We start from the raw sequence: 23,764 nt of genomic DNA on the forward strand, positions 1-23,764 counted from the left end.
CACACACAGGGGTAGCCCAAGGCCTCATCAGTCCCTGAGCACCCGAACATGCCAAACCCCGAGTAGATGGCACTACCGTCCTCAGACCAACTGTAGACAAATCTCAGCCTCTCACACGTCTGGAATGGCTCATAACACAGAATGGCATTTCCTACTGTACATAACTCTATGCAGAAAACTCATTCACCTTATTTTTGGTTGTCGGTCATGGGGTTTGAACTATGGGCCTGCACGCAGTCCCTCAGCTCTTCAGCTGAAAGTGTGTGCTCTACCACTGGAGCCACAGCACTACCTCTGGTTTTCTGGTGGTTCATTGGAGATAAAAATCTTACAGACTTTCCTGCCCAAGCTGGCTTTGTACTGCAAGCCTCAAATCTCAGCCTCCTGAGTAGCTAGGATGACAGTTGTGAGACACTGACAGCACCCGGCTTCAGTTACCTTCTTATAGCCAGATGAAACCCAACTTGTCAGGCTACAAACCACATGCAACCCTTCACTTCAGACTTTGACACCAGCATCCAAAACTATATTTCCATGGATGGAGGGAATATAATTGACACTACCCTCCCATCCCTGCTCCCATTAGCCCACTCTCTGCCTAAGACAGGCCACGACTTCTGGAGTTGTTGGTAAGCAACGCCCACCCTGCTGTGACTTCACACTGGGGCAAACCTGGAGAGTTTTTAGAAATTTCTGTACACTTAGGCTAGCATCTGGTCTCCCAATGACAGGAACCCCATTGCTTCACCAACACTTGCAACAAGAGTGTATTTCTGTTTTTGTTGTTGTTGTTGTTGTTGTTGTTGTTGAAGGGCTTGAACTCAGGGCTTGGGAACTGTCCCTGATGATGATTTTTGCTCAAGGCCAGTTCTGTATCTTTTGAGCCATGGTGCCATTTCTGTTTGGAGATTGGGGATGACACTCTCATGGGACTTTCCTGCCACGCCTACTCCGGTGGAGTCTGCTTAGCATGGGAAACCTGCTTTCAGACCTGAGAATGGGGCTTCACAGAGACCTATCTCTGAGAATGGGACTTCACCGAAATCTACCTCAGAGAATGGGGCTTCAAAGAGGCCTACCTCCTGGAAAGGCTGGCAAGCCCCTGGGAAAGATGTGTTTCTGTCCCTGCTTTTCTTTTCTTCACTGTATAAGAGTGCCTATTAATCTTTTACTGTTTCTGCTGCTCATTGTACTTACTCATGCTTAATGTTCCCTTATTTAAAGCTCTTTCTTAAGAGTGTTGACGACTCCAACATCTGATGAGTGTCTTAAAAATATGACTAACTCACCAGAAAGCCCCTCTTATGGACGCTAGTAGACAAGTCATAAGTAAATATAAAAGTATTGGGGGTTTCACGACAGCAGAAGGAATTGTTTGTAAGAGATTTACAAGAAGCTGTAGGCCGGCTAGAACAGAAAGAATGTATGGCAATTGCTGGGAGAACTACTTAGGAGAAAGAATTTCCTGTTACTCTCTTTCATTTACTAAGAGACTTGCTAGATCTAGGCCTCCTTGGTGCTTACTATTAAAGAAGGAACAGGAAAGATCTTATGGGACAGTTAAGGCCTCTATAGAAAAAGGTAATGGTTAATTGGTGATAAACATGGAAACCCATTGTATTTCTTAAAAATAGAGATAAGCCAGAAAGAAGTGCCTATCAGGCGACCAGCTGGTAACCACCCAAGAATGAAGCCCTGCAGCAAGATTGTGTAACCTTTTGCCCTTTCTCCTGGAGACTTTTGCTATAAAAGTTTGTTATCCTCTGCATTAAATCGCACTCATCATCCATTCCTCTTGTGTATGAGTTGTCTGTTTGCCATCTCCCCACCTATTCCAGTTCCTCCACTAGGTGTCCTCCATCATCCCGACAGAGCCGGTCCTTGGCACTTTCCTGCCTGGGCTGGGAAATGAGATCCTCTGAATCTCAGCCTCCCAAGTAGCCAGGATAACTGGTGTGAGCCACCAGCACAAGGCTTACTGTGTCTCAGTCTTTAGAATTTCCATGTAGTCCTCCTCTATACACTACCACCTAGACACTCCTCTATCTCCCCCACAGAAAGTAAAGAAAGGCTTGGAATTTGGTTAGGGCCATGGGCATTAAAGAGCTCCCTCCACATCTCTACCCTTCTCTAAGCTCCCATCTGCCTTCTCTGGATGGACTGGTCCTCTGGGACAGGTCAGACCCACTAGGACTTCTGGGGTTTGCCCTGTATCCCCCCAACCCCATCCAACTTGTACCTGAGGATTTCTGGGGCCATTTCCCCGGTGGAAGATGTTGGGAGGGTTGCTGATAACTACCTCCAGAGGTGTCCAGGGCAGAAGGAATATACAGCTCTCCTCTGTCAAAGAAGGAGACACTAAGCATGGATGGATTTACTAAGAGCTACAGGGCATAGCCAACCACCTGTCACCAAGGTCCATCTGAGTGCTATTTTATTTTCACAGTCCTGGGGCTTGACCTCAGGGCCTGGGCACTGTCTAGGAGCTTCTTCTGAGGCAAGCACTCTTCCACCTGAGGCATTGTGCCGCTTCTGGCTTTTTCTGTGTATGCAGGACCTAGGAATTGAACCCAGGGTTTCCTATGTGCTAGGCAAGCCCACTACTGCTAAGACACAATCCCAACCCTGGATAGCTGTTCCTCTGTGAACCCTCGGGCCTGTCTCGGGATAGTCTTTCACATCAATACTGAGTTTCTCACCAGCAGCCCTGGCTGTAAATAAACATGCTTAACTATGTTGTAATTTATCTACAGCATCTTTGCTCTCTGTGCTTCCTGTCAGATCCTCTTTGTTAAGAAAAACCCCCTTTCAAGTGCTGCCTCTAAAAAGCCTGCTCCAATCGCCCTGACAGAGCAAGATCTTCTTTGCTCTGCAGGCTGCCTGCCTTGTCACGCTCTGCCTTCCAGCTGGTGTGGGTTTAGAGCACATGAAGGAGTAGGCCTGGCTTCCACCACCCAATTTCTGAAGGCTCTGATACACTACCTAGGACCAGTGTTGTATCACACTCTGTGAGAAGGCACTCAAGGCCCAGGCAGTCTGTGGGCAAAAAGATGGGGCCATTTTTGTGTGTGGACTTGAACTCATGTTCTGGGAGTGGTCTCTCTGAGTTTTCATGCTCAAAGCAGTGCTCCACAAATTGAGTCACAGCTCCACTTCTAACTTTTTGGTGGTTCCATGGAGAGTAGATTCTCACCAGCTTTCCAGCTTATGGCTAGCTTTGATCTTTGATCCTCAGATATTTGCCTCCTAAGTAGCCAGGGTGTCAGACGTGTACCTGAGCCAGAGGTAATGGGCCCCAGACCCTTTCTTTGTTTATTTCATGCCAACAAGCAAGCCGTAGTTAAAATAGTCATTTACGAGGGATCAAGTTCCTCTGTTAGGTCAGTTAATACAAGGAGATAATTTGCCTTTGGAAAAGGCTAGTCTGAGTTGGCCTAGGTGAGTGTGTGTGTGTGTGTGTGTGTGTGTGTGTATGTGTGTGTGTGTGTGCATGTGTGTGTGAGTTTCGGGGATACCTACCCCCATCTCTGCAGTGCCTCATCTTCCCAGTGGTGAGTACATCCAGAATCCCCACCCCAAGGAAAGTGGGTAGGAGAGGGTATATAAGGTCACATTGAGTGGGATGATCTGAATTCTATCCTGAAACTGAAGCCTAGAGAGCTAATGGAGAGAAAGGGAGGTTTAGAGGAGCATCAAAGAAGCCCCTTACTTTTGGCTACAAGTACCAAAGAGAAGACTGAATCCATTTTTTTTAGTAGTAAGATAACAGGTGCCTACTATTCATTTATTTTATCATTTTTTTCTGAGCCCTAGGACTTGGATTCAGGGCCTCGGTGTCGTCCCTGAGCTTCTTTCATTCAAGGCTGAGGCACTACCACTTGAGCCACAGCACCACATCTGGCTTTTTTTCTGGTGGGGGGAAGTGGTTTTGGGGAGATAAGAATATCACAGACTTTGCTGCCTGTGCTGCCTCTTAGTCATGACCATCAGACCTCAGCCTCCCAAATAGCCAGGATGATGGATGGGAGCCACCAGCAACTGAACGCCACCATCCATTTATATTCCTCTAGGGCCAGTGCCGGACACCTGCACTGCACCCCCCCTTATTGTGAGTGGGAAGTAATCATGAGTGGGTTTGATACTTCAACAGCCTGCCTACTTACCTTTGAGCATTGTATCTGATCAGTTTGATGGCAGCTACTTCCTTATCCACAGCAATAACTTGGCGGCTCTATCACAAGAACAAAGGTACCACAAGAGCTGCCAGGTCTGGAGTCTTTCCTCTGTACCCCGCCCCCCTACCTGAAATGACACACCCCAGCAAAGCGAAGTAGTCATAGAGTGAATTCATTTTCTTATAACCGGGGTCTGGCCAGATAGATGACAGTGAGGATCAGAGGCCCAGGATCATGCAAGGCTGTTGGACAACACAATGCCTCCTCATCCACTTTCCTTTAACTGACTTAGCAGAGGGTAGTGGGGAAGTATTCAGAGGATGGATGGACAATGAATAACCATCACGTTCTAGCCCGGGCACAGAGTGGCTGACCTCAGGGAGCTATTTCAACAGGCTGAGCAAGACAGCTCCTGACCCAGAGCCCACCTCCAGAATGAGAGGGTTACCATGGGTCCCAGCCACATGGAGACGCTGAGCCACCTGCTCCAGGACACATTCAACCAGTTTCTGAAAGAGAGAGGGGGGGAGAGAGAGAGAGAGAGAGAGACAGACAGACAGACAGATAGACAGAGACAGACAGAGACAGAGACAGAGACAGACAGACAGAGACAGAGACAGAGACAGAGACGGAGAGGGAGAGAGAAAGAGAAAAGAAAGAAAGAAAGAAAGAAAGAAAGAAAGAAAGAAAGAAAGAAAGAAAGAAAGAAAGAAAGAAAGAAAGAAAGAAAGAAAGAAAGAAAGAAAGAGAAAGAAAGAAAGAAAGAAAGAAAGAAAGAAAGAAAGAAAGAAAGAAAGAAAGGAAGAAAGAAAGAAAGGAAGGAAGAAAGAAAGGAAGAAAGAAAGAAAGAAAGAAAGAAAGGAAGAAAGAAAGAAAGAAAGAAAGAAAGAAAGAAAGGAAGAAAGGAAGAAAGAAAGAAAGAAAGAAAGGAAGGAAGAAAGAAAGAAAGAAAGAAAGAAAGAAAGAAAGAAAGAAAGAAAGAAAGGAAGAAAGAAAGAAAGGAAGAAAGAAAGAAAGAAAGAAAGAAAATCAAAATTGGACTTATGCCTGATGCCAGTGGCACAGGCATAATGCTATACAGGAAGCTGACATATGAGGATCATGGATTTTAGCCAACGCAGGCAGAAATGTTATGTGAGACTCTTATCTCCAAAGAACTACCAGAAATCCAGAAGTGGTGCTGAGGGCTCAAGTGGTAGAGCACCTGCCTTGAACTGAGGAGCTTGGGGACAGCACCCAGGCCCAGAGTTCAAGCCTCAGGACTGACAAGAAGTGGACTATCCACCACAATAAGTGGACTGAATAGCAGCCCTTATAGGGAGCATGGCAGAGAAGTCAGGCTGAGCTTCCTGTAAACTGGGGTTCATGAATAGGTCACCCAGCTTCTTTGTGCCTCATTTTCCCCAGCTGCAAAACTGAACACAGTGAAGGATCCCCTTCCACATGGGGATAGGGTAAGGATGAAAGAGAGCCATGTTTTGTTTCATAATCCCATACCTGTTGCATGATAAATAACAGGCCCCATCTGAGCCATTGCAGGGTACCTTCCTCTCATATGCTCACAGAATTTCCAAGAACCATATCTGGCATCCGCTCATTCTATGCCTGGCCCTGCCCCAGTGATCCCCCTATATTGATCCCTTGTTTCCTCACAACTGTCCCAGGAGGATACTGAGGTCCGATGATAAGGCCCAGAGCTTCAACTGTGGTCAAGAATCAGCTGCTGTGGACTAAGAGTTTGTGACAATCCATCTAAACTGATAACTAAACGTGGTGCTACCTGTCTAGCATCCCGATACAGAGAACCAGTCATGGTGGCCAACACCTGTCACAGGAGGATCATGAACCAGCCCAGCCTGAGCATATATTTAGTCTTTATCTTGGAAATGCCCAAGACAGAAAGGCTTGGCTTTCATGGTAGAATACCTGACTGGCAAGCCTAAGGCCTTGAGTTCAAACCTTAATATACCAAAAAGAATCAGAGGCCAGGTGCCAGAGGTTCATGCCTATAATCCTAGCTACTCAGGAGGCTGAGATCTGAAGATCATAGCTCAAGATTTAAAATAGGGTTGGCCTCACCAATCAGACCTCATGATGAGAAGACCCAGAGTTTGACCCATCCAGTATGCTCCATAATAACAGAGCTGGCATCCAGACTAAGTGCTGGCCATGCTCTCTGTCCCTCTGGGGAGCCACCTCCTGCAGGCCCCACCCCCAGGTCCTCCCAAGCTCCCTCTGCCACCATCCAGGGACAAGGAAGTAGACAGCTCCAGGGAACACAGATCCCTTGGTCTTATAATTTAAGCTTTTCACCCTTCCAGGCCCCCAAACCTCAGACACAATATCCATGCACCCACCCAAAGATAGCAGTTAGAAGTTACCAAAGGGTCTAGCGCTCCTTGTTACAACCCACTTCTACACACACACACACACACACACACACACACACACACACACACACACACAAATCTCCACTTCTACACACACACACACACACACACACACACACACAAATCTGGCACAGGTGGTTCATGTCTGTCATCCTACCTACTCAGGAGGCTGTGGTCTGAGGATCACAGTTCAAAGCCAGCCGATGCAGGAAAGGCTCTGAGGCTCTTATCCTCAGTGAACTACCAAATAGATAGAGATGGACCTGTGGCTTAAGTGTCAGAGCACTAGCTTTGAGCTCAGAAGGTCAGGAACAATACCTATGCCCTGAGTTCAAGGCCCAGTTCTTCTACCTCCAAACAAACACAGACACAGACACAGACACAGACCCACACAGACACACAGACACAGACATAGACACACAGACTCACACACACACACACACACACACACACACACACACACACACACACACACACACACACACACACACAGGGACAGCTCAATGCTTCAGCAGTCCCTGAGAACAGAACCATGAACTCATTCCATTAGGATAACATCCCACCCACAAGAATGTGGCACTACCGACATCAGACCCACTGTAGACAAAACATTGAGCCTCTCACACATCTGGAATGTCTCATAGACCAGCATGGCATTTCATACCATACACACTGCTGTGCAGAAAACTTAGCCACCTCTTTTTTTGTTGTTGCTCATGGGGTTTGAACTCTGGGCCAGGTCACTGTCCCTCAGCTTTTCAGCTGAAGGTGAGCACTCTCCCACTTAAGCCACAGCACCACTTCCTGTTCTCTGGTGGTCCATTGGATATCAAGTCTCACAGACTTTTCTGCCCAAGCTGGCTCTGAACCATGGTCTTCTGAGTAGCTAGGATGACAGTTGTGAGCCACTGATGACTTCCAGTTTCAGCCACCTTACATACCCAGAGGAAAACCATCTCATAAGGCCACAAACTCCTTGCAACCCTTCACTTCAGACTTTGTCACCAAGAATCCAAATCCATCCTTTACTGGAGAAAAAACAGACACAGCAATCCCAGCCCTGCACCCATTCACCCACTCACTGCCTGACATAAGCCATGTCCTCTTGAAGCTGTGGCTTCAAGCTGGGGTAAACTTGGGGAGTTCTTAGAAATGTCTGTACAGTGGGGTGAGCACCTGGTCTCCAAACCACAGCACCCCCCTTTTCATCCCTTGCACACCTGGACCATCCTTTGCAGGCAAATATGTTTTACTTTCTTTCTTTTTTCAGTTGTGGGGCTTGAACCGTAGGCCTGGGTGCTGTCCCTGAGCATTTCAGCTCAAGGCAAGCACTCTACTACTTAAGCCACAACACAACACCACTTCTGCTTTTCTGGCAGTTGGTTGGAGATAAGAGCTTCAGGGTTTTTCCTGCCCAGGCTGGCTTTGACCCCTGATCCTCAGATCTCACCTGCTGAGTACCTAGGATGAGAGTCATGAGCTAGTGCCACCTGGCCAAAGATACTTTTCCATGCCTGTCATCCTATCCCCTCAGGAGACTGAGATCTGAGGACTGCAGTTGGATGCCATCCTTGGCAACAAAGTCCATGAGAACTCTTTATCTCCAATTATAAACACCTAAACAAGTTGGAAGTGGAGTTGTGGCTCAAATGGTAGACTGCTAGCTTTGAGTATAAATGACAAGGGATAGGACCCAGTCCCTAGTTTCAAGCTTTTTCTAGCAAAGACCCACCCAAGAAAGGGAAGCAGGTGGGCATACGGGAGCTGAAAGCTCACACATAATACTCAAGACTCCCAGAACAGACCCCATCCTGATCTGATTCTCTAGATTCTATGTCCTACATCATGGTAAACTTAGATGGAACTTACCATGCACTGTCAGGATGTTCAAGTATAATCACATATTCAGGATCCCCTGACCTTATCAAAGACTCAAGATCTCTCACTGTCCTGCCTCTACACTGGGTAGGGAGGTGAGGTCTAGTTATCTAACCACAGGATGTGGGAATGAAAGGATTTTTCGGTCAAGGGACACAGACTCAAGGGCTCCAGGTCCCTCTCTCTCAGGAAGGAGAAAAGGGCTGATCTATCCCAGGAATATTCCTGGGTTGTGAGTATCCTCAAAGAAACAACCTTGCTCAGAGACCAGTGCCTCTGGTTTTCCCACCAGCCTCTATCCAAACCTGCCCCACCTTCAGTCTGCCCTCTCTGAATCCCAGATCTGCATCTAGACTAAAGGCTGAGCCTGCAAAGAGAACCATCTCTGCCTCTGAGAATGGCAATCATGGGGTCCTCGCGCCCCCTAGAGGAAGTCTGGGGCAACAAGGGTCCTTACTCCCATCCTCATTCCCTGGCTGTCCTGTGCTAGTGGCCAGCTTACTTCTGTCTCTGGTGGAGGAAAGAACGTGTGTGTGGGGGGGAGGTGTCAACTTCAGATTGAGACCTGGAAAGTCCCAGTCCCCAAGGATGTACTGCACAGGCATTCTGCAGTGGACTATAGCCAGGTGGTCAATGGTGACCCAATGTGCCAGGACTCTTAATAGCAGTGTGGCTAGGTCAAAGGCTGTATCACTTTTGGTATAAGTTGCCAGGTGAAGTCATGGCTACAGTGTCCTGACACTCTCTTCCCTCTTCATCTTCCTGCTTATTCCTTGCACACACACCCCCCCCCCCGACACTCCCTCACAACAATACCTCCCTTGCCCTTGGACAGCTTGTTCTAATCTGACCAGAAAATAAACTCATTGGCATCAGGGATGATTGAAACCTGGTGACCGGCCCTGAGTCCTAGTGTCTACCTGAGGCTGCTTCCCTCTGCAGTCGGCTACCACACAGCTCCTGGATATCAGAAAGTTGCTGAGGTGTCAGTAGCTTTGTCCTACATACTGGCTTTAGGCTCTGAAATTGTCCCCACATAGATTGTGAATAGTTGGCTCCCTTGTTCCAGGGACTCCAAACCAAGTCTCACATGTTCTCCCTTCTTCCTTCCTTTCCTCTTTTTCTCCATCTGGACTTCCCTCCTCTTTCTCTCTTTCCTTCCTTTCTCTCACTCTTGGACCTTGAACTCAGAGCCTAGGTGCTGTCCCTGAGCCATTTTACTCAAGGCCAACAGACTATGGCTTGAGCCACACATCCACTTCTGGTGTTTTCTTTTTGGTAGTTAGTTGGAGATAAGAGTTTTACAGGCTTTCCTGCTTGGGCCTCAAGCATCCATCCTCCCATCACAGCCTCCTATGTAGCCAGAATGACAGGCATGAAGCACTGGCATCCAGCTCAAACCAAGGTTTCTTCATGTGCTGTGGAACCAGCACTGGAAACTCTCATTGTCTATGACCCCTCCAGAGCCTGGCACACACTGTAACTCTTTGTGGATAAATAAATGAGCATCTGTCTACAAAAATACTACAGAAAAGTCCCATCCCGTTCAGGTAAGCATCTTGTTGGGTGGGGCAAAGCCTGATGTAGCTCTCCCACAGTTCTCCCTTCTCCTTCTTCCCACCCTCCTTGTGCCACTGAACTTAATTGTTTTGGCTCTGCAGACATGATCCACGGTGTGCTCACTGGATTCTGGGGCCTCTGGGATGCCTATCTTCTCAAAGATCTCTGGCCAGCAGCTGACCGCTCTGTGGTACTCAATTCCCCACTCAGGAGTGTATGAGGTTGCCAGGAGCTGAAGGCCAGGCTCAAGGGGCCTACTCTCCTACCCCTAGGGCCAGCCAGGATGGACCACCACATCTGGCCCCCAAGTTTCATGTTTCAGAGAAAGGATCCTCAAGGCATCTTGGGTATATGAATCTCCCAGAGTCCAGTGCAGGTGCTGAGAATCCTCTCTACTCATAGCTGGCAGGCTAGGGATGGTGAGGTCACAATCTCTGCTCCCCATGACATCCTCAATGTTATGTCTAGGTCTCAGGACCCCACCAAGAAGACCACCAAGAATCAGACTCTAGAGCTGTTTTATTTAAACGGGCTGCAGCTTGGGCCTCGTCCTACACTCTGACACAGCAGAGCCCAGGAGGAGAGCCCCGAGCTAAGGATTTACAGGTCTTATGAAGGCACACAACCAGGTGGTTTAGCACCATGTGTTGCTCTGCTCTGAAACAAGCAACAAGTGGGCACTGCCTCAAGTACTTTAACCCTTCACTCAACTGTGGTGGTCACACTAGAGAGTCAGAGGAGAATCAACAGCTGCCCCATAAAAGCAATCAAGGCACGACGTTCATAGCAGGAGACCATCTGGCTTGGAAATTCTGCTTGTGATACTTTGAATGTCATTGATTGTTGGCTGAAATGGTTCATCTAATTTGAGCCATAATCCCAGGCATTAGTGGAAATTGCCAGCTTCAAGAAAATACCCTGGAAAAGGTGTCATTTCAGTTGTCCCAATCAAACTTAAAGGGTTCCAAAGTTAGCGGTCCCCTTTTCTTTCCAGACAGCCTACAGCAGGTTACAGAAACTGGCATTCAGCAAGCCCTAGCTAACTGCCATGGCCTGATACCGAGCAGGCTCCAACAGAGGGAATGCACTTGCCTACCACTGCCCAGCAGGAAACAGCACAGGCAGGACATAGATTAGAGTCTGCAGGATTCCAGGGAGGACATCCCACCAGAGCACTCCCCCGGGAGGGAATCCATGCCACCAGTGGGAGCCCAGAGCCCCCTGCCCAGATGCCCATGGACACCATCAATGCCCTGGGTAAGGTTGCCCTCTCATCCTTGGTAGTGGTGAACCATCTGCAATGTCACACTGTTCACCACTTCCCAGACCCTCCGAGCTTCACAGCCCCTGCCCTACTCTCCCCCCTCCATCTTGTTCCCTAATTACATTTGGCAGACACATTCCCAACCCTTGAATTAGCTCCAACTATACAAATGAGAACAGACAGTCTGGCTGGAAGAGTGTGGCTGTGGTCACACTCATCTCACAAGCCTTCAGGCTTAAGACAGAAGGTGTCCACTTTGGTCTGTGGTTCACACAGGCCTCCTAGGCGAGACCCACACAGGCCCAGCAGCTACTGTGGGCTATGGGAAAGGGGGAAGAGAGAGGTGGAAAGGAATGTCTATTGAAATCTTCCCCAAAGGAGCCATGAAACAGTGAAGGTGAAAACAAAAATTGTACTTGGCATTGCTGAAAAAAGAACAACAAATACACACACACACACACACACACACACACACACACACACACACACACACACACACACACATCAAGAACAGTGACTGTAGACTCATCCATGCAGCACCTACAATTTGCCAACTGATCACTCACCTGAGCACAGTCAGTTGCTCTCTCTCTCTCTCTCTCTCTCTCTCTCTCTCTCTCTTTCATGCACGCATGCACACACACACACACACACACACACACACACACACACACACACACACACACACACAGACTCAGAGTAGTGCCCTGAGTTTGTTGGTTCCTCATCTGGGACAATCTACAAGCTGGAGCATGGGAGTTCCCTTGTCAGAACCAGGGGCTCGACCCAAGGAAGCACTGCTCTAATAATGCTGAACCACCCTGCCTCTTCCTTTCTCCAGGACCAGACACTTTCCCTTGGGAATAACCAGCCTTGACTCCCCATTCACCAAAACCCTAGGCCAGGACTCTGGGTGAAGGAGTACTGAGACAGGTGGCTCTTCAGAACCTGGACTGAAAACAAGCAGGAAGTCATAGTGCCCCCAGAGAAGTGTCTGACCCAGGGTGGGGGCAGTGTTGGGGAAATGGATGAGGTCCTAAAGGCTACATACATGGATGAACTTCCTACTCCAGCCTAGATGCTTCTGGGTGACTTGGTGGATTCTTGGGGAGGATGAGGAAACCAGATGGGCCTGGAGCACCAGCAGATGGTGGCAGAGCTGGGAAATGTGATCACCCTGTGAGTGTTGTTGACAGCTGGAGTGGGGGGGACCAGCAGGGTGTATGTGTGTTGGAGGGGCATGTTCTTCCCAGACATTCACCTTGTATCTAACCCCCAGTGCCCTCATCTCCCTAGTGGGCTCTTCTGGGACCCTCCTCAGGGGAAAGGGTGACCGAGCACAAAAGACAAGGGCTCATAGAGAAGGGGGTCTATCTTCTGCATCCAACACCACCCCACCACCAGAAAAAAGGAAAACTCCCAAGAAGGAAGGTGTGGAGGTGCTGCTCCCCACCTCTGACTAAAGCCACCGAGTTCCCCCAGGGAGAGAAAGGGTGAAGATGCATGGCTCTGTGGCTCCCACTGCTCTAGGCCAGGATCTCACCCATCCCTGCATCTGCCTTTTTCCTGGGACACTGGCCACTAGGGATGGGGGTGGGATCCCCGGATCAACATCCACTCCCCCACCCCCCACTCCTGGGGCGCATTTGTGGCAGTCAGGGCTGGCCTGCCTGGTGCTAGGGAGGCATGTTTGGGACACAAGAGGGGAGGCAGGAGTCACGGGTCTGGGTCCGGGTCCATGGGGGGGGGTGTAGGGTAGGGGGAGGTCATGAGGTGCAGACCCGAGGGGCTTCCACTGGGGACCAGGACCGGGTCAGGGCCGCAAGAAGGCTAGGGATGCACCATCTCTGGATGACTCCAAGAGGCACCACGGGTCCAAGCTGGCAGCAACCTGTTTCAAACGAGGTGCCACGGGGAGGGCAGGAGAAGGGGCCGGGGCAACGGTGGGCAGGTGGCAGGGCTGAGCTCACCCCCTCCACAGCTGAGCTCCTGGTGCAGGGGCCTTGGACTCAGAGCCTACCTGGCCTCTGAGCCTCCCTGGAGCTGAGAGGGATATGCCTGCTGTGCTGGCTTTGTGTCCTCTGTGCTCCTGGCCCAGACCTGTGCTCCTACAGCAGCGGAGGCCAGTCATGGTTGCTGACACCCCTGGTGCATGTGCCTGCTCTCTGCTCACTCTCTGCCCCCACTTTTCATGCAGGCTGCCCAGCCCCTGCTGCACAAGTATGCCAGCTCCTGTGTGCCCCTGGCTGCAGCAACTATGTGCCCCTTCAGCCACACCCTGTCCTCCCCTCAGTCACACTCCCTCCCCACCTTGGCCATGCCCCCGCCCCTGGCTTTGTGCTGCCCTGACTCTGCCCTAAGACTACCAGGCCATGGCAGAAGCAGCCTCACCTCAGCTCAGGGCTTCCCCCTAACCCCAGCAGCTGCCTGGGGGAATTGAAGATACCCTCAGCCCAATCACTTGGGGAGACTCTTCTCCATCCACACCACACACCAAGCAGGTGCAAGATAATGCTCCGAGTTTGTGTGTGTATGTGTGTGTGTGGGGGGGGGGGGTGGGTGGGTGTTGTGTGATTGTCCTCTCGAGGACTCAGAACATTGAATCTTTTGGGATGACAACACATAGCACACTTTAAAAAAAAGCACTAAGAACTCTGTGTAATGGATTTAGCACAATGTGCCTTTTGAAGGACTCAGCATATAGCAACTTTTGGGATCCTCATGGTAATTTAATTACCAATAATATTAGACATGCCATTTTGACATCACTAAACTTAAATATCATAATATTATGGCATTATATGTCATAGTGACATTAGAGACATATGTGAATTCCTATTCTGTGATTTCATTCTATTACAAGCTAACAATATTGGTGGATATCAGAAATCTATTGTGACCTCAAAGCCATTGTGACATGAAAATCCCTTTGTGACATCACAGTGCCAATGTGATATCATTAGCCTGTTCTGACATCACAAACCTGTCTTGTCCATTGTGAGCTCATCACCAATGTGACATCACAAAGCCATTGTGATATCACATTGCTGTTGTGACATTACAATCACCTTGATACCTCCCAAACCCATTATGACATCTTTCGCATCTTTGAAAAAACACATGGCCTTTGTGACATCACAGTCCCTCTGTGTATCCGTATCCTCATTGTGAAATATCAATTGAGATCAGATATGTCATTGTAATATAACAAAGCATTTACAATATAATCATTGGTGTGACATCACATTGTCTTTTTGACAGTATCAGGTCATTGTGACATCACAAATCTGTAATGACATCATACCACTATGACACCACATTGTCATTGTGACAACATATATACATTATGAAGGCCTATTATGTAATTTCGTTGTATTTCAAATGTGGGTTCATATCAAAAACACATTTTGACTTCATAACCATTGTGACATGACAATACCTTTGTGATATAATATTGCCATTGTGATATCTTTAAACAACTGTGACAACTCAAACATATTCTGTCCTCGTAAGTTTTGTGACATGTTGCCACTGTGTTAGGCCCATTGAGAGCTCAATCTATTTTTGATCTCATATTATTTCAGGTATGACATTAAATATTAGAAATATACTGTGATATTATGAATATTGTGACATCACAATGCTAGATGTAATGACCATTGTGTCACATTGTCACATCACAAATCTGTTCTGACTTCATCACATTTGTGCCAACAAATGACTTTGGAATCCTCACAATCCCATTCAAACTCATATACTCATTATGAGTTAATGAAAATTGAGGTCTGGAATGCCATTGTCACATCACCAAACTACTGCGACATCACAAAACTATTTTGAACTCATCACTATTATGGCATCACCAACTAATTGTGACATAACAACACTCTTATGACATTATAATTTGACATCATATTGCAATTGTGATATTACTGAACCCTCATGCTTTCACAAACCTATTATGATCTCATCACATCTTAGAAAATTATGGCCTTTGAGACATAAAGCTCCTTCCGTGAACTTGTATCATTGTGAACTTGTAGCAATTGAAAATAGAAATTAGATGTGATATTGCAAACTAGATTTGACATCACTAACCCATTTTTATATCATTAACACTTTGACAACCAGAACCTGTTAAGAACCCTAGCACTTTTGACAAAAAACATGGCCTTTGTTTCATCACAGTTCATTTGTATATGTCATTGTGACTTCATTCTCATATCCTCACTATAAACTAATGGAAATTAAGATCTGACATGCCATTGTGACATCATAAACCCTTTGTGACATCATCACCAGTGTGACATCAGACTATCATTATGACACCATCAGCTCCTTGTGACATCACCAAGCTACAGTGACATCATAGCATTATGACATCGCATTGACATTTTGCTGTCATAGACACATTGTGAATGTATACCTTGTGATTTCATTCTATTTCAAATGTGGCATATCAGTTAATATCAGAAACACATTGTGACCTCATAACCATTGTAAGATAATAAACCCTGTGTGACATCATAACCAGTGTGACATTATATTGTTGTTATGACATCTTTAGCTTATGGTGACATCACAAAATGATAATGACAGTATAGCATTTGCCATTGTCATTGTGACATCATTGTCACATTATGAATGCCAAATCTGTGATTTCATCATATTTGAAATGTGGCATGTGGGTTGATTTCAGAAACTCATTGTGATGTCATAACCATTGTCACATCAAAATCCCTTTTTGACATCCATTTGGCAATGTGACATCACACTGGCAATGTGATGCTAGTAAGGCACCGTGATATTACAATGGTCATGAACTCACAATGGATTTCTGGTATCAACCAACATGCCACATTAGAAATAGAATCAAATAACATAATAGGCAAAAACAACATGTCTATGACATCAGAATGACAATGTGATGTTATAATGCTATGATGTCATTGTAGTTTTACATGTCAAAATGAGCTGATGGTGTCATAATAGCAACATATTGTCACAATTATGATTATGTCAGAAAGGATTTGTTATGTTTCAATGGTATATCTGATATCAGTTTTCATTAGTTCCTCATGAGGATATGGATACAAAAAGGTTCTGTGATGTCACAGAGGCCATGTGTGTTTTCAAAGGTGGTAAGAGGTCATAATAAGTTTGGGATGGCCCAATGTGATCCATAATGTCACAATGGAAATGAGATATCCCATTGGGTTTTTCATGTCACAGTGGTGATCAGGTCGCAATGATTTTGTGATGTCACAGTTTGTTTGTAATATCAGAATGGAATGATATATCAAATTTCAATGACTCATAATTCAATATGAGGATACGAGGTGATAGAAAAAGCTCCATATTATGAGGTCATACTATGTGAAAACCCAATGGGACAGTGATTTCACAATGACAATGTGATATCTCACCATCCTGTTATAAGAATGTTTTGATGTCACAATTGGTGATGCAATACTGATGAGGAGGTTGCAATAGATTTGAGATGTCCCAAGGGGTTGGTGATGGCACAATGGCATGTGGGATCTCAATTGTCATTAACACACCATGAGTATATAAGTTTGGGAAGGGATTCTGATGTCAGCAAAGCATATGTAGTCAAAAAGGTGAAGAACTAACAGTTCTGAGATGTCACAAAGTGACGTATTGGTTATGGTGTCCAGCGATGTGATATCATGATGTTACACAGGATTATAGATATCTCATGTCATATCTGAAATACGAGGTCAAACACAGATTTTCAACTCACAAAGGACCTAAGATATCACAATGGCATGTCACAAAATTATGAGAACAGGAGAGGTATTTGATGTCACATTGGGTTAGTGATATAACAAAGGCAATGTGCTGTGACAAAGAGATTTAGATGTCACAAAGGTTATGAGTTCACTATGGTTTCCTGATATCAATGCAAATGGCACGTTTCAGATAGAGTGAAATCAAAGATAGGCATTCAAAATGGGTCTATGACATGAAAATGACAATGTGATGTCAAGGCAGCAATGATGATAGTATATGTACTCATTACCTTGCTCGTGTAACTGTAATCCTCTGTACACTGTATTTACAATAAAAAAACTCACAGAATTAAAAAAAGAAAAATATGGCATGGTGTCATTGGGGTTTGGTGATGTCACAATAAATGGTGGTGTCATGATGACAATGTGATTTCACAGTCATAATTATTGCACAAAGTATTTGTGATGATAAAATGCTATGTGTGATAACAATTTTCATTAGTTCACTATGAAGATATGAGTACACAAAGGGTCTGTGATGCCACAGAGGTCATGTGTTGTTTTTTTTTTCATGTTTTTTTTTGTGTGTGAAAATACCGTACAGAGGGGTTACAATTACATGGGCAAGATAATGAGTACATTTCTTATCAAACATTGTAGCCTCCTCCTTTGTTTCCCCTTCCCATCCCTTCCCATCCTCCCCCTGCCCCCCCACCCAATCCTCCCCGCTCCCCCTCCCCCCTCCCAATGAAAGTTGTAAAGTTCATTTTTGACATGACTTGTACATCTCAAGAGTTCACAATAGCTTTGTGATGTCACAATGTGATTGTGAAGGCACAACAGCAATGTGATGTCACAATGGTTTTGTGATGTCACAGTGGTGATAAGGTCACAATGAGTTTGTGATGTCATTATGAGTTTGTAATATCACAATGACATGTGCAATTTCAATTTCTACTAGTTCACAATGAGGAAACAATTTCAAAGAAAGAAAAGCTCCAAAGACCATGAGTTTTTAGTCATAACTTTTGCGATATGCTGCCATTAGGATATTTTAGGCCTTTAGTAAGCTTATAATCTGTTTTCAAACTCATAATATTTCAGGTATGACATATGATATCAGAAATTGACTCTGACATGAACATTGTGACATCACATTGATAGACATCAAGAACATGGTGTCACATTGTGAACTCACAAATTTGTTAGGGCTTCATCACATTTGTGCCAACAACATGACTTTGGAGACAACACAGTCCCTTTGTGAACTCATATTTTCATTGCGAATTAATGACATTTGAGACCCGGCATGCGATTGTGACGTTTCCAACCAATTGTGACAGCACAAACATATTATAGTAGAAACACATTGTGATCTAATAGCCATTGTGGTAGCACAATCCCTGCATGACCCCATATTTTGATAGTGATATCACTAACGCAATGTGAAATTCCAATTCTCTCATACCCAATCCAGGTATGAAATGTGATACCCGAATCCAGTGTGACATCTTGATTATGGTGACATCACACTGATAGATGTTATGAGCATTTTGTCATATTCTGACAACACACACCTGTTAGGACTTCATCACTTTTGTGACAACACATGCTTTTGGAGACATCACAGTCCCTTTGTGAGCTCATATACTTATTGTGGGTTAATGACAATTGAGATCACATGTGTCATTTTGATATCACCAACCCATTGTGACATTGTGATACACCTCTTGTAAACTCATCACCAGTGTTGCATCACCAATTGTGATATCAAAACATTACGAAGTCATCATATTGCAACATCACATTGCCATTGTGATGTCACTGTTCCACTGTGTTTTCAAAAACCTGTGTCTTCACAGCGTTTTAGAAAATTCATAGCCTTTAATACTTCAGTCTTCTTCTGTGAACTCATATCCTCATTGTGAAATAGTAGCAACTGAAATTCGACATGTGATTATGAGATGTGACTTCACAAAATTATTTGATTTCATCACCAATGTGACATCACAAACCCATTGTGAGCTTTCATTGCCATTTGACAATCACTATCACATTGTGACATCCCAAACCTATTAGGACTTCTTAGCATCTTTGAAAAAACACATGGCCTTTGTGACATCACAGTCCCTTTGTGTAACTATAACCTCATTGTGAACTGACAATTGATATCAAACATGCCATTGTAACATCACAAACCCTTTGTGACATCACAAGTGTGACATAATATTGTCATTATGGCAGCATCAACTACTTTTGACATCACAAATCTACAATGACAAGATAGCATTATGAGATCACACTAACATTGTGATGTTATAATAAGATTATGAATGCCTGTTTTTAATTTTTTTTTTTCGGTCCTGGGGCTTGAACTCTAGGCTTGGGTGCTGTCCCTGTTCTTCAGCTCAAGGTGAGCAAACTATCGCTTGAGCCACAGAGCCACTTCTGGTTTTCTAGTGGTTTTCATTGGAGATAAGAGTCTCATAGACTTTCCTGCCTGAGCTGGCTTTGAACTGCGATCCTCAGATCTCAGCCTCCTGAGTAGCTAGGTTTATAGGCACCTGCGCCCGGCTTTTTCATTCTATTTCAAATTTGACATGTGTGTTGATATCAGAAACATAATGTGACCTCATAACCATTGTAACTTCATAAATCAGCAGTGACATCAAATTGTCATTATGACACCATCAGTTCATTGTGACATCACTAAACAACAATGGCATCATAGCATTATAAATCACACTGACATTGTTATGACTTAACAGTGTGAAGGCCGATTCTGTGAATTCATTCTGTTTCAGAAACCCATTTTGACCATATAACCAATGTGATATCACAATCCTTTGTGACATCACATTGCCATTGTGATATTATTAACCTGCTGTGCCTTCACAACCAGTCCTGTCCTTGTAAGTTTTGTGACATGCTGCCATTGTCATATAGTAGGGCCTTTGTGAGCTCATAATCTGTTTTCAATCACATATTTCTGGTATGACATGTGATATCAGAAATCCCTTATGACATCATACTGCCAGATGTCATGACCATTGTGTCACATTGTGACATCACAAAGCTGTTAGAACAGCATCACATTTGTGACAACACATGTCTTTGGAGACATTACAGTCCCTTTTTATGCTCATATATTCATTATCAATTAATGACATTTGAGATATCCCATGCCACTCTGACATCATGAACCTATTGTGACATCACACACTTATTGTGACCTCATCATGAGAATGGTATCAACAACTAATTGTGGTATCAAAGCATTATTTTGAGATGATATTGTGGTATTGGCATTGTTATTTCACTGTCCCATTGTGTTTTTACAAACCTATTATGGCCACAACACATCTTAAAAAATTCATGGCCTTTGAGACTTGAAGCTCTTTCTGTGAACTTGCGTACTTATTACCTCTAAGGCAAGGAGACAAACCATTGAGTCAAATTTAATATAATAATCCAATTTACACTAGAAAGGAGACTGTGATTACCTTATCCTGGACTGGATAACCAGGTCCAAGATCAGCCTTGACCTCCAAACCTGAGACCTCCAATGGGCAGCCCTGCCCTATCTTAATTGGTCTGCAAACCACCAGTCAAAAAATTATGATCTCCAAAGCTCCAAACCTCAATGGGCAAGGCTTTTAACTTTTCCATTACTCCCTCCTTCAGTACAGACCTGTCATTCCTTTCTGGTCTTTCTCTTTTTCCCTTCCACCATTTCCTTCTTCTCTTCAGGCCTCTCCAGTCTCCACAGGCCTACACTACTCTGCCCTAATGACCACTTTTCTGCTTCCTCTCTTCTCAGGCTTTTCCCTTCCTGCTGCCTTACCACTTTCTTCAATCCAGGTAGCTCTCATTTTTATATCCCATTCCAATGCTCTAAAAATGCAACTTATATATAGGTTGGACCTCTCCTCACTCCAACGGGTCTTCTGCCTGTTTTCAACTATCACTTTCCAAACTGCCCAATGTTCAATCACTTCTTGACAGCTCACCAAGTGAGGCTTGACACCTTCACTTTTGGTGGCATTCCCCACACTTTCCGGTGGGCCAGGCCAAGAATTTACAAAGATTAATGGCTCCTACAGATAATTCTGGCTCCACTGGCTATTACAGTATCCTCATAGTGAATTAGAAGAAATTGAAATTGTATATGTCGTTGTTATATTACAAACTTGATGACAGGCTCTTCAGTAAATGATGTTGGCTAAATTGGTTAACTACTTGTAGAAAACTAAAGCTAGATCCTTATATATCACCCTGCACCAGAATCAACTCCAAATGGATCAAAGTCCTCGGAGTCAAACAGACATTCTGAAAACTTTACAGGATGGAATAGGAGAAACCCTAGGTCTCTTGGCACAGGCCAAAATTTTCTTAATAGAGACCCAGAAACACAACACATAAAAGAAAGGTTGGACAAATGGGATTCCATGAAATTGCAGAGCTCCTGCATGGCAAAGGACATGGCTAGCAAGATCAATAGAAAGCCCACAGATTGGGAGAAGGTCTTCACTAGCCATACAACAGATAAGGGTCTCATATCCAAAATATAACTGGAACTCAAAAAATTAAATTCCCCAAAAACAAATTTTCAAAGAAACAACTGCCCAATAAATAAGTGGGCTAAAGACTTACAGAGAAATTTCTCTGAAGAGGAAAGAAGGATTGTCATTAGACACATGAAGATATGCTCAACTTCTCTAGCCATAAAAGTAATGCAAATCAAAACCACATTGAGATACCACCTCACCCCAGTTAGAATGGCTATAATCAAGAACTTTAATAACAACAGATGCTGGAGCGGATGTGGACAGAAGGGAACCTTACTGAATTGTTGGTGGGAGTGTAAACTTGTTCAACCACTTTGGAAAGTAGTAAAGAGGTTCCTCAAAAGACTCCACATAGGGGCTGGGAAGGTAGCTCAGTGGTAGAGCACTTGCCTCGCATGCATGAGGCCCTGAGTTCGATTCCTCAGCACCACATAAGCAAAAAAGCCAGAAGTGGCGCTGTGGCTCAAGTGGTAGAGTACTAGCCTTGAGCTGAAGAGCTGAGGGACAGTACCCAGGCCCAGAGTTCAGGCCCCACGACTGGCAAAAAAAAAAAAAAAAAAAAAAAAAAAAAGACTCCACATAGAGCTCCCTTATGACACAGGAATCCCACTTTTGGGCATTTTCCCAAATGTTCACAAACAAGACCACACTAAAGCTACCAGCACAAGTATGTTTATTGCAGCCTTAATTACCTTTACCCTAGCTAAGATATGGAACCAACCCAGATGCCCCTCAGTAGATGAATGAATCAAGAAAATGTGGTATATATACACAATGGAATTCTATGCCTCCATCAGAAAGAATGGCATTTCCCCATTTGTTAGGGAACGGAAAGTCTTGGAAAAAATTATATTAAGTGAAGTAAGCCAGGCCCAATGAAACTTAGGTCCCATGATTTCCCTTATTTGCAATAAGTAGTATATGTCTGAGTCAAGCAGAAAAGGTCAGATAAGTTGATGTTAGGGAAATGAACCCTAAGATATGTATTCAAATGTTTTTTTTTCTTTCATGCATGTGTTTCTAACACATTTATAAGATTATTTCTTTGTTGCTTTGTATGTCCCTCCCCATGGTATAACCTCTGCTTTCACTGTATTTGATGTTGTTATAATTTGTGGAGGGGAAGGGAAAAACAAATCGTTTAAATAGGTATTCAGGTGGACCTATTGCAACAATGAGATGAATAAATCGTTATGTCGAAAATGAACTTTACAACTTTGGTGGGGTGGGAGAGCTGTTTGGGGGGGCGTGGGGAGGGTGGGATGGGAAGGGGAAACAAAGGAGGAGGCTACAATTCTTGAAAATAAATGTACTCATTATCTTGGACAAGCAGAAATGATCAGATAAGTTTATGTTGGGCGAAATGAACCCAAAGATAAGGACTCAAATGTTTTTTCTCTTGCTATTGTTTTTTTTAGGATATTTATAAGATGATTTCTTTGTTGCTTTGTATGTCCCTCCCCCATGACATAACCCTTGTTTTCATTGTATTTGATGTTGTTATAATTTGTGGAGGGGAAGGGAAAAACAAGTTGTTTAAATAGGGATACAGGTGGTCCCATGCAACAATCAGATATACAACAAGTTATGTCGGAAAATGAACTTTAGAACTTTGGTGCCTGTGTTGCTTTGCGGGGAAGATGGGAAGGAATGGTAAGGGGAAACAAAGGAGGGGGAAACAATGTTTGATAAGAAATGTAATCATTACTTTGCTCATGTAATTTTAAGCCCTCTATATGTATTTTCACAATAAAAAATCATGAAATAATAAAGTAAAAATCCATGTCAATTTTTTTTGGTGGTCGTGGGGCTTGAACTATGGGCCTGGTTGCAGATTTCAATGAGTTCTTCAGCTCATCGATACCACTGTACCATTTGACCCACAGTGACATTTCTAGTTTTCAAGTGGGTTATTGGAGATAAGAGTCTCACAACTTTTCTGCTGAGGCTGGCTTTGAACCACTATTCTCAATCTCAGACTCCTGAGTAATTAGGATTATAGGCATGAGCCACCAACGCCCAGATCCAAGTCAATGTTTAAAAAGCAAGCTTATTGAAACTTCTGGTTTTCCCAATAAGCAATCTTACTTTTTAGCATTAGTTTATAACTATGAGTTATTTTTAGATGTAACTGTGAACTTTTCAATAGAATCAAATATAATTTTTACTATTACTC

This window comes from Dipodomys merriami, unplaced genomic scaffold (assembly GCF_024711535.1).
Source record: "Dipodomys merriami isolate MVZ:Mamm:240054 unplaced genomic scaffold, mDipMer1.0.p SCAF_100, whole genome shotgun sequence".
Taxonomy (NCBI): Eukaryota; Metazoa; Chordata; class Mammalia; order Rodentia; family Heteromyidae; genus Dipodomys; species Dipodomys merriami.